The 12,395-nt window shown below is 33.8% G+C and overlaps 1 protein-coding gene across 4 annotated transcripts in view; it reads right to left on the bottom strand.

Moving 5' to 3' along the window:
• The window catches only part of Ash1l (ASH1 like histone lysine methyltransferase), a 199,000-nt gene that overhangs the window by 156,295 nt on the left and 30,310 nt on the right, over window positions 1–12,395 (bottom strand). The gene's annotated exons all lie outside the window — the stretch shown is intronic.

Below are 12,395 nucleotides of genomic sequence, written 5' to 3'. Positions count from 1 at the left end.
ACGTTGGTATGAGCAATGATTTTTTTTTTAATATGGTGTCAAAAGCAAAGGCAAATGCTAGGATTTGGTTAAAGTTGAGGGTTTCGCCCAAGGGTTCAAGGATGGAAACTTAATCCAACTATAGTGTGTGGAGGGAGGGGCCTTTAAGAGATGACCAGAATTATATACGATCATCAGATTATCAAAATATACAAAAGGGTGTGTTGGCAAAGATGTGGAGAAAAGGAGCCCTTATACACTATTGGGGAAAATGTAAACTAGGAAGGCCATTATGGAAAATACTTCCAAGTTCCACAAAATATTAAAAATATAACTACCATATGATCCAGTAATCCCACTACTAAGTATATAATCAAAAGAAATGAAATATGTTGAAGAGAGATCTATATTTCCATGTTTATTTTAGCAGTATTTACAACAGCCAAGAAATAGAAACAATCAAGTATTTGTCAAAACTAATGGATTAAAAACATACAATGAAATATTATTCATCCATATAAAGGATGAAATCTTGTCATGGATGAACCTGGAGTTCATTATGTTAACTGAAATAAACCAGACACAGAAAGACAAATACTACATGATTTCATTCATATATGGAATCTAAAAAAGTCTACCTCAGAGAAGAAATGGTAGTCATCAGAAGCTTGAGAGTTAGGAGATAAGGGAAAATAAGTTGTGTCAAACGATATATAATTACAACAGAATAGGCAAATGGAGACAAAGTACATAAATAATTGCCTGGGGTAGTGGTGGGGAAGCATGTATAACTATTATAGAGTTTCTTTCTTATATGATGAAAATCTAAAATTAATTAAGGTAATGGTTGCAAAACTCTGATCATACCAAAAAAAACCCAATCAATTCTTCAAACAGGTGAACTATATGTTATGTGAATTACAGCTCAGCAAAGCTGCTTTAAAAAATTCGAAAATATAAAAAGTACATTACATTTGCGTAAACATTACCTTATGGTTAGGCAAATAAATGCTAAAATGCAGATATACAAGAATGAGTTGTGCATTTATATAATTCTAATCTTCATAGAATTTTAGTGTGTAAGCCTAACGAACATTAAACATATTAACCTTTAAGTGAAATATTTCATTTTCTTTAATTTGTGAGTCTATCAAGAAAAACTCCTACTAGAGAATTCTTCACATTGTGTAAAATTAAAAGCAAATGTCAACTCAGAAATGTCACAAGAAACTCCAAAATGAATCATCTTTACCCATGTAAAAAAAGAAATTACCCTTGACCTGGACCTAGAAAGGAGTATTTTACAAAACAAAAATGTTAGAAAAAAACGGAACACCAAAAACAAGGTCTACTCAGTCCTTTAACAAAATGTAATGTTTTAAGATAGATCTTCAATGGATATAATTTTATAAAGGCCTAAAATTTGAATAAGCTTACTTTCCAAAGTGTTTCTGTAGATTGCTAATCATTTTCAGTACTTGATAAAAAGTTTTGAGATTGGTCCAAGTTACAAAGTTCCTTTTAAAAAAATGTATTAAGACACTTGTTTGTCAACTGTATTTGGCTATGTACAAAAAGTTAAATCAGTAAATATCCTACTTCTGTGTCTTGCACTTCAGGCATTTATACATGTAAAACAATGCATGCTTGAAAATATAGGATGATAAATCAAATTAAGCCTGTTTTGATTGTTCACAGATATCTGCATTTCACCCCTTCTAACAAAAGAATGAACCTCACTAGTGAAAAATATATCACAGGGTTGGGGATATAGCTCATTTGGTAGAGTGCTTGCCTCGCATGCACAAGGCCCTGGGTTCAATCCCCAGCACAAATATCACAGAATGCAAAATGAGTAGAGAAAGGACGAATAAGTTAAAATAAATCATTTAAATGAATCATACAACAGGACATAGTAAAGGCTATGAATGATTTGGAATCATAATAGAATGTTTTGTTCATTAGTCTAGTTGTTTGTTTAGAGACTGAACACAGCATAAAATCAGTTATAGAATAACTGTAAGCATAAGTTCACTAGTAGAGACTGAAATTAACTTGCCGTGTACTTAAAATTGTGATTCTGACACAAAGTAAGGTCAGGCAGGAAACTTCATCTCTGATCATATATACAAACATCTCTTCTTATTAATCAATTTTCCTAAAACCTCCAGGTTTTGTTATCATAAAAGTCTTTAAGTCTGGTGTCTCCCTTGTGTCTTCATTCATTTCCATGGAGCTCTATCTCGGAATTTATCAGAAATTTACATTTATTGAGCAGTCTATATGTATGTCTGAAGTAATTTTCAGACATTAAAATGAAATAAAAGATATGAACAGTCATAAAAATCAGCATTTTTAAAAATATTTTTTAGTTGCTAATGGGCTTTATTTTTATGTATTTTTATGTGGTGTTGAGAACTGAACCCAGGACCTCATTCAAGCTAGGCAATCAGTCTCCCACTGAGTCACAACCCCAGTCCAGCATTTTGAATTAGTATATCAAAGTGATAGTATATAGGCTTAATTCTCTGGGAATGAGGAAGCTATGTCTTCTTACAATTTGGTTCAATAATGACTTTTTCTGTTAGTAAGATCAACAATGAAATGAGAAATATTCACATTCCCCATACTTCATCATGAATACCACTAAAATAACCCAGAATAGACTCAAACAGATATTCCTTACATTCTACATTCTAAGAGAAAGTAAGCCTCTCAATCAAAAGGTAGTACTGATTACAGAAGTTCCTACTACCAAATGAAAATGAGAATTGAGGATGAACCCAATTAAACTAATTATATAGCTGAAATCTTCCTGGTACATTTCCAGTAAAGACTCCACAGTGCAACAGAAGGATTTCTCTCTTCTATTTAAGGGAGCAAATGCTCTTATAATAGAAGTTATTTTGGGAAAACAGTGGCACATTATTTTGTGCGAAAGGCTTTAGGACATATCATGGCTATCCATTTAGCTGTTCTGTGTATGTAATGGGGGGGGCTTTATCAAAACATGAATGAAATGTGAAGATCCAGGAGAAACTGTTTAATTGCTGCTGCCACAGAGAACATGTGTACTGTGCCCATACCTTTTCTACATATGTGCCCATATCTTTTCTATAACTAATACCTCTAGCTCCAAGAAAAATAATTAAGAGAAGGTAAGAAAACATCAGGACTTAGCGGTACCTATATACCATCAGGTCTTTTTTCTTGAATAGTTTTTGTCAAAAAGAACACAGTAGGGCTGGGGATATGGCTCAGTTGGTAGAGTGCCTGCCTCGCATGCACAAGGCCCTGGGTTCAATCCCCAGCACCGCAAAAAAAAAAAAAAAAAAACACAGGAGAAAGGTAGTAGTGGTACATGTAGATTTGCCTTCTGGGTCTTTGTATAAGTTGGAATAAGAATTAATATCTATCTCTATCTGCCCCCACCCCTACAACTGTCACGAACTAAGCAGTTTTCTTCCATCATGCCCTCTGACATGATACTGTCTCCTCATAGGCCCAGAGCAAAGGAGTTATCAACATGAACTGAGCCTCTGAAACCGTGAGCTAAAATATTTTCCTCTTCTAAGGTGTTCTGATCTGATCATTTGGTCATAGTGGCACAAAACTAATACAAAAACGTGGAATGTGGTATCCTGATAAGAGGAGACACTCCTGAGGACAGACTCCATGCAAAGGATTCTCTAATGAAAAAGAATTCTAGCCTAAAATAGGTAGAATGGTCAGTCCAACCCACAAACAGCCACAGAACTCTGAAAGGAGCTAGATATCATGCCTTGATATTAAGTTAGAAATCACTGAGAAATAACTTTCTTTATGGGTATGCCATTCCATTTGGAGAAATGAACCAGGCAATCAATGCACTGCTGCACTGCCTAATAATGACCTGCTAAAATGTGCAAAATTAAGTACTACTATGAATGAAAGTCATTTCAAAAATAAAATATTACTTTTCAGGAAGTTCTGCACTTTTCAGCCTTTCTACGAATAACTCATCAGAATAAAACTAAATTATTTTGTTACCTTTCAATAACATTTCAAATGAATTTGGAACTGCAGAATGAAAAAGTATCTTAGTATGAAAATCCCTGAATTACAGCTGTTTTGTTATTTTGACCTCTCATAGGAATAAAACACTACAACTGATGTATATACATACATTTCATATTCTTTGAACTACTTTAATTATGTGATTTAAAATGTTAAACATTTATGGTTATTTTAATTAGCAATATAATTCATGTGAAGCAATATTCAAAATATTAGAATATACTTCTGTGTTAGAAAACAAGCATAAAAGTGGGAAATGCTAAAAGTATGTTAAATTTTAAAAAAGATGAAATGGTGTACATACAATTAGATTTCAATATGTAAAACATATGTACATTAAAATTAAAAGCCACACTGCCTTATGTGGTGTTATTATCAAGTGGAAACTTTTCCTCCAATATTCTGTTTTTTTCTGTATTTTCTGACCCACAATACTCATTCACTACTCCGAAAATAAAAACAACAACAACAAGGAAAAAAATAAGAAATAATGTGCTCAAAGGTGGCATCTTGCCCACAAAACACAGGAAGATTAGAGAATGTGTCCATTTCCTTCCACTTAACAAGTTCTCAAATTCTCTGGTTAGAATTAAGGAGTCAATTTTTTTTTTTTTTTTTTTTTGGAAGGTACTGGGACCAACACAGTACCCTTGACAGTAACAATAAGACGGTTTCCTTACCCAATAAATGCTATTAAAAGCTTTTTTAAAAAAACAGACGGTTTCATTTAGGTTCATCTGGTACCACTTTTTAGTGGATGTCACTCAGATGTGTTAAATTCTTTCAAAAGGTATCTGACATCTAAAAACTTATGCTTACAGATCCTATTTTCAATCTTAGAGAATTGTTATTAAAAGGTCTGTGTTGATCATGAAATGCAAAACTAAAAAATAAGACCCAAGGAACTATCACTAGTAAGAGACTAACAAATTAATAAGTGATAGAACATGCTGTATAACTGATGTTTTTGCTGAGTTTCCCTCCTCCCCCGATTTTCCCCTTCCTTCCACTACTGCATTATCTTTTTTCTTTTTCATTTAGGAATAGAGTAACTTTAAATTTACTTCTGTAACTTTTATCCTATGTAATTTAATTCTTGAGGTTGAGACAAAAAAAAAAAAAAACACAGTCACTATGCCTAGGAAAATTTCTCCTTGTTAATAATTTCTGAATGTCGTAATAGCCTAAATCATCATAATCAACAAAGAGTATAAAAATAGAAGTTACCAAGCTCCTCTGCTTTTGGCTTATAATTTTCAATATGTGCTTGTGATTTCTTCAGCAGTGTTTTGGAGTCCCCTACCCATTCAATCAATAACTGAACTGAGAACTACAGGATAATCACACCCATCAAAATTGCTGAAAAATGAAAAGGTAGGGTTCAGAAGGTTTCATCTTGTTTCACTCTTTTTACTGTGAAACTTGCTATCAACCCCTGCAAGTATCAGGATCATCTTCCTTTCTTGACATACATTCTTGGATGTTAACAATTAAATGCAGCTTGGCTAAAAACAGTGAAAATATTCCAGCATCTACAACTGCCAAGTGTGCATTTTGTGAAAATGCTCCAATGCATCTCTGAAACTGACTGCCTAACTTAGTAACAAAACTTTGTACTCTAAGCTTGAATACTTAACTTTGAGATGTTTTCCAAAATTGAAGGTAAAATATACACAATAGAATCAATCAAGACCTGGTTGCTAAAAAAAAGGACGTTAAAAAAAGATCGAATTTAATAGTTCAGTTCCTATTTTGCTTAACAAGTGAGTTCTGGTTAATAGTTCACTTCAACAATATCGTTTCTGATATATTTGTTGATTTTGTCTTATTTGATAATCTGAATTTTCTCAATTTAAGTAACAGATTTTGGAGAAACAAAAATCTTAGAAATACTGTAAATCCAGACTGAAAAAAATGGTTGCATAGTAAGTGGTTCCATAGAAATAATAGTTAATATAGAAATTACCATCCTCTTACTATATATTCTCCTCTTAATTACTGACATTAGACATTTGCTAGTTCAAAGTGATGCTTATCTGTAATGAATATGCTAAGGTTATTAGGTAGTCCCAGGAAGCCTGCACCTTTTACTGCCTTTTAGCTTATGGTAGAGGGTAGGAGAAGTGGAGAGAAGATATTAGAAGTTTTCTTCTAGAAAGAAAATTATTATTTTTTTTGTTTTGCTTTGCTGTGTTGGTGATTGAGCTCTGGACCTTATGCATGCAGGTGATCTAGCACCTGAGTTTCACCCCCAGCCCTGGAAGAGGAATCTTTTTTTGTTAATGTGTGTTTTTGTGGCACTGAGGATTGAACCCAAGGGTTTTCTACCACTGAACTACACCCCCAACCCTTTTTATTTTATTTTGAGATGGGGTCTTGCTAAGTTGCCTGGGTTGTGCTGGCAACTTGAGATCCTGCCACCTCAGACTCCCCAGTTGCTGGGATTACAGGAATGCATCACCATACTTTGGTTAGAAGAGAATTTTTAACTGCTAGATTTTGAAGTGGTTAGGTTAAGAAATACATATACACATACACACACAATCTTTAAACAAATTAACACCATGAAAAGGGTAAAGCTGAGTCCAGTTGTGTCCTGAACCCACAATCCACCTTTCTTCTCTTTCCCCTTTAAAGTCAAATACCTACAACTCATTCTTAAAACTGATCTCTAATGCCACCTGCTGTTGGCAGTTCCAGGACCTCAAATGTTCTACCCATCTGATCCAGTATTATCCCTGGCTTGATTTGCACTCCTGCATGAAGACAAAGACAGCTCACTACTAACTATGCACAGGCTTATGAAATAAAAATCAGGTACTATATTTTCTGGTAAGATGTAACATTAAATCTACAAATGATTGAGCTCTTACATACAAGTAATCACAGATTTCTCAAAAGAAAACTTTTAAAATAAAAGCAACATTAACTTTTAGCTTTTCCTCTTTCTGAAAGGAATAATATAATAAAGTATGATTGTAGCCTTAAAAACCAAAGTCCTAAGAAAATGAGTGCAGTCATGTAATTATTACTTTAAAATTTTATATTGCTAAAAACAACACTAAACAGAACAAGATTTTTTAAATGAAAAAAATTCACTTTGTAATCATTCATGAAGGAAGCTTCATCCCAAGATCTATTAATATTTACGCTTTCTTAGTACTAATATACACTAAAAGGGCTGTCAAATTCTAGTTTTATAGTAAAACTGACAAAACTATGGGAAGTATTGTACTATCCTTTAGTATTACTTTGTTCCAAAGGTTCCATCTCTTTCTAGCAAATTCTAACAAAGCTATGAACACCTAACTTTAAACGTGAGTTCCTCTATAAAGCTCTCCTTGTATATTCTCTTGTTCGCCACCTTCCCCAACAATTCTGTGATTCCCGTAAACATTCTGTAAGTATTTCTAGCTAAGGCAGTGATCATATTACTCCATAAACTTTTTAAAAATATATATATGTATTTTTTTTTAGTTGTTGATGGACTTTTTACTTTTATTTATTTATATATGGTGCTGGGAATCGAACTCAGAGTCTCACACATGCTAGGCAAATGCTCTATCACTGAGCCACAACCCCAGTCTTCCATAATCTGTTTATGGCACAGGATAGGCACTAAAATCTTTTATGAAAAAAATGAATAAATCAAAGAATTCTGAGTCTACACTAGATAGTATGTTCAAAATAGATTAAAAAACAAGTAGGCCCTCTTCTGTGAATCTACAAAGCAAAATATTAGTCCTATTAATAGTTATCTAAAGTATAAAAGACTTGATAAAATTACAAACTTAAGATACTAGAAATGTTTGAAATTAGTGGTGATAATTGCACAACTTTGTATATGCCTAGTAATGGTAAGTACCCTAAAAACCAATAAACTGCACATTTTTAAAGGGTAAATTTTATGGTATTTGAATTATATCTGAACAACAAATGTTTACGCTTTACTCTAAAATTGGCTAACTTTACACAGGGTACAATTTAAGGGAACAACTCTGTATAGAATATTACCATGCTACTATTATGTAGCAAAAATGGCAAGGAGAGAAAAGCCAAAAACCTAGGTAATATCAAACCAATCTTTTTCAACAACTCCATTTCAAAATAATTAAAATTTGCTGTCACACTGGTGCACGCCCATGATTAAATTCCAGGAGCTCGGGAGACTGAGGCAAGAGAATGGTTGAGTTCAAAGCCAGCCTCAGCAAAAGCAAGGCGCTGTCTCTAAATAAAATAAAAAGTAGGTCTGGGGGTGTAGCTTAGTGGTTGAGTACCACCAAGTTCAATCCCTGGTACCAAAAGAAAAAGAAAAAGAAAAACAACAACAACAACAACAACACCTTGTTGGAGCAATTTAAAATTTGCCTGGAAAATCATGTACATGAGCAAGATCTAAGGCAGATTATCATCATCCACTATTTTCTTACTTGAGAGACATTTATCTACCAGTTCTACGCATCATTAAATTCTCAAGTCAATGGGGTCTTAAATCTAATAATTGAATTCATGGGGTTTTAATAATTCTCCACAAAAAATTATTTCGTTTAATTACTTTTTCAATGAACTGTTTCTTGAATAACCTATTAAGCTGGCATAGACCTCTTTTCTTTTTCTTTTTGATATGGGGTTTGCTATGTTGTATAGGCTGGCTTTGTAAACTCAAAATCCTTTGCCTCACCTTCCTAATATCAGGGATTACAGGTGTGCACTACCACACAACAATCAGGTGATTTCTATCTACTTCTACTCAAATGACAAACGAAATACTATGAAATATATTCTAACTCCCAGATCGATGGCGCACACCTGTAATCCCAGTGGCCTGCGGGGCTAAGCCAGGACAACTGCAAGTTCAAAGCCAGCCTCAGCAAAAGTGAGGCCCTGAGCAACTCAGTGAGACCCTGTCTCTAAATAAAATACAAAATAGGGCTGGGGATGTGGCTCAGTAGTCGAGTGCCCCTGAGTTCAATTCCCAGTACCACTACTCCAAAAGTAAAAGATTTACAATTAAATTAGGTTTGAAAAAATACTTCGACATGGCTAAATAATGTAAGCAATGACTAAGACAAATAACAAACTGAAAACAAATTTGCAATCCGTATTTCAAATGACTAAAGAAACACTCTTAGTTACAGTATTGAAAAATCTCCAGAATAAATTATTTAAGTAGAAAAAGATGTAAAAGAGTGTGTACAGCATGCTACTATTTGTATTTTTAAATACAAGAAGAACATGCATACGTGAGACATGTATTTGCTTTATATGCATAAAATATTCCTCAAACATATCAAAAGCACTGATGAGGGATTTACTTTCTGGAAGTTTCCTTGCATCAACTTCGGTCCCAAGTAATTTATTCTTAATATGGTAGAGGTAAACCTGAAGGCACATTCAATATAAAGTTTTCTTCATTTTGATTGAGAAATGGTTGTTGTGCTTACCATTTATAACAACATAGTGCTATCAAAGTGCCTAAGGGGGAAATTCCAAGATGGATTTGTTCAGATTTTTGAAAATGAGTCATAATGGTAACAATGTTTAAATGTTTTTCTGCTTAAAGGGATCTACAGATGCCAAGCAATTTGTATCAAAATCCCAACATTTTTTGCATAAAAAGAACCCCATTACCACCGCAAATTCATACAGAATCTCAAGGAATCTCAAAATGCCAAAACAATCTTGAAAAAGAACAAAGTTGGGAGGACTCACATCTCATTTCAAAAGGCACTGCAAAGTTTTAGTAATCAAAACAAGGTGGTGGGCTGGGGAGATAGTTCAGTCGGTAGAGTGCTTGCCTTGCAAGCACAAGGCCCTGGGTTTGATCCCCAGCACTGCAAAAAAAAAAAAAAACACACAAGGTGGTACTGGCATTAAGACAGACTGACCAATGGAATGGAAGAGTCCAGAAACAAATTCCCACATACATGGACATGGGATTTTTTTTTTTTTTTTTAAACAAAGAAACCAGAACCAGGAAATTTTATTATCTTTAATGAAGGTGCTAACAAAACTGTTCACCGTCAAAAGAATCAAGTTGGATCTTTACCTTAAACCATATATTTAACTTAAGATAGATCTAAAACTTACATATAAAAGCCAAAGCCACAAAAGTCTTAGAAGAAAACACAAGGGGAAACACACTGAATCTGCCCAGTTATTTCTAAGATACACCAAAAGCATACATAATAAAAAACAAATTGGACTTCATCCATTTTTTTATTAAAGAATTCAAACAACACAACTCAAAAATGGTCAAAGATTTGCATAGAGAGCTCTCCAAAGACATACATAAATGACCTAAGCCTATGAAAACATGTGAGCATCATTAGTCCTAGGGAAAGGTAAATCAAAACCACGGTGAACTATATCATATTCTCTTCAGGAAGGCAAGAAAGGAAGGAAGGGAAGAATAAAAAACAGGATCTGGAGAAATGTGGAATGCTTATGTGTTGCTGGTGGGAATATGAATAGTGAAGCACCTATGGCAAATAGTTTGGAACTTCCTCAAAATCTAAACAGAATTACTATGTGATCCATCAACTCCATTTACAAAGTACAGTTGACTCTCAGTATCCACAGGTTGGGCCACCAATGATTCAATCAACCTTGGATCAAAAACATTCAGGAAATAAATGTATCTGTACTGAACATGCATGTATTTTTTCTTATTATTCACTTAATATTATATAATAACTACTTACGCAACATTTACACTATATTAGGTATATTGGGTATTATAAATAAGAGATGATTTAAAGTATATGGGATATTTTGTATAGATTATACTCAAACACTAGGCTATCTTATATAAGGGACTTGAGCATTCAAGGATTTTTGTATAATGGGGGTCCTGGACCCAATCTTCTAAGGGCACCCAAGGGATGACAGCACACATCCAAAGAATTGAAATTGGGACTCACGCAGGTATTTTCAGATCAATGCTCATTGCAGTATTATTCACAACAGCCAAGGGTGGAAACAGACCAAGATTCCACCAATAGATGAATGATTTTTTTTTTTAAAGTGGTGTACTCATATGACAGGGTATTACTCCAATATAAAAAGGAATTAAGTTCTGGTATATGTATACTACACAGATTAAACTTGAGGACATTATGTTACACAAAATATGCCAAACAAAACAGGACAAGTACTGGATAATCACTTATATGAGGTAGCTTGAATAAGTGAAAAAAGTATACTAGGCATTATTTGTAGCTGGGGATAGGGAAAAAATAGAGAGTTATTGCTAATGGTTACAGAATTTTGGTTTTGGGGTAATAAAGAAGTTTTGGGAATAGTAATAATAGTTGCAATAACACAGTGAATGTAATTAATGCCACTGAATTATAAAACTAAAAAGAATAAATTTTTATTTTTTTTGGTACTGGGGGATTGAAGGAGCTCAAAATCCTCCCGCCTCAGCCTCATGAGTCACTGGGATTACAGGCATGTGCCACAGTGCCTGGCTTAAAAATGGTTAAAATAATAAATTCCACATTACATATATTTAACATCAATTTAGAAAATGAACATAATACACCAAATCACTGAATTTAAATGGTGAATTTGTGATGATATTTGAATTATACCTTGATAAAGATGTTATTTTAAAACATAATACTTCTATTTCAGAAATGAAGAAAACAAGGCTCAGGATAATCAATTTACCTAAGATTTATCCTATTGTTTATTTTCAAGAACTGGGTACAATTTTTCCTGACTTAAAATCCACAAACTTAATTCATATGATTTCATCAAGAAATCATAAAACATCTTAAATCTCATGTTCTTATGAAGAGGAGCGATCTATTAGAAATTTCTGAATGCCACAGCAATTTGGAGAACTAAGAGCTTGTAGCATTTGTAGTTTCTGGTAACATGTAAAAAGTACATGAATGACAGTAAAGAATTAATTCAGAATGGGGATGTAGTTCGCTGTAAAGTGCCTAACTAATGTGTTCAAGCCCTGGGTTCGATCCCAAGTGTGTGTGTGTGTGTGTGTGTGTGTGTGTGTCTCTCTCTCTCTCTCTCTCTCTCTCTCTCTCACACACACACACACACACACACACATACACACACACGAGAGGGGGAGGAAAGGGGGGAAGAATTAATGATTAAAAAAAATCATCGCTTCAAATAGTAATATTCCTTTAGCCAAAATATTAAGTCAACTCTTTCTGTCTGTTTTACTTATATATGCATACTATCTAAATCTGTGTGTGGGAATACCTGGTGCCTACAATCTGAAATAGAATGATGCATAAAGGAACTAAAACTTGTGGTCAACAAAATAAAGCACAAGTGTGATATCTTTATTAGACAAGTGAACAGAATTAAGAAAAGATAGTGGTATA

The sequence above is a fragment of the Sciurus carolinensis genome, chromosome 1 (assembly GCF_902686445.1).
Source record: "Sciurus carolinensis chromosome 1, mSciCar1.2, whole genome shotgun sequence".
NCBI classification, from domain to species: Eukaryota; Metazoa; Chordata; class Mammalia; order Rodentia; family Sciuridae; genus Sciurus; species Sciurus carolinensis.
The sequence above is the reverse complement of the archived record's forward strand: the minus strand, read 5'-3'. Positions and strand labels throughout refer to the sequence as shown.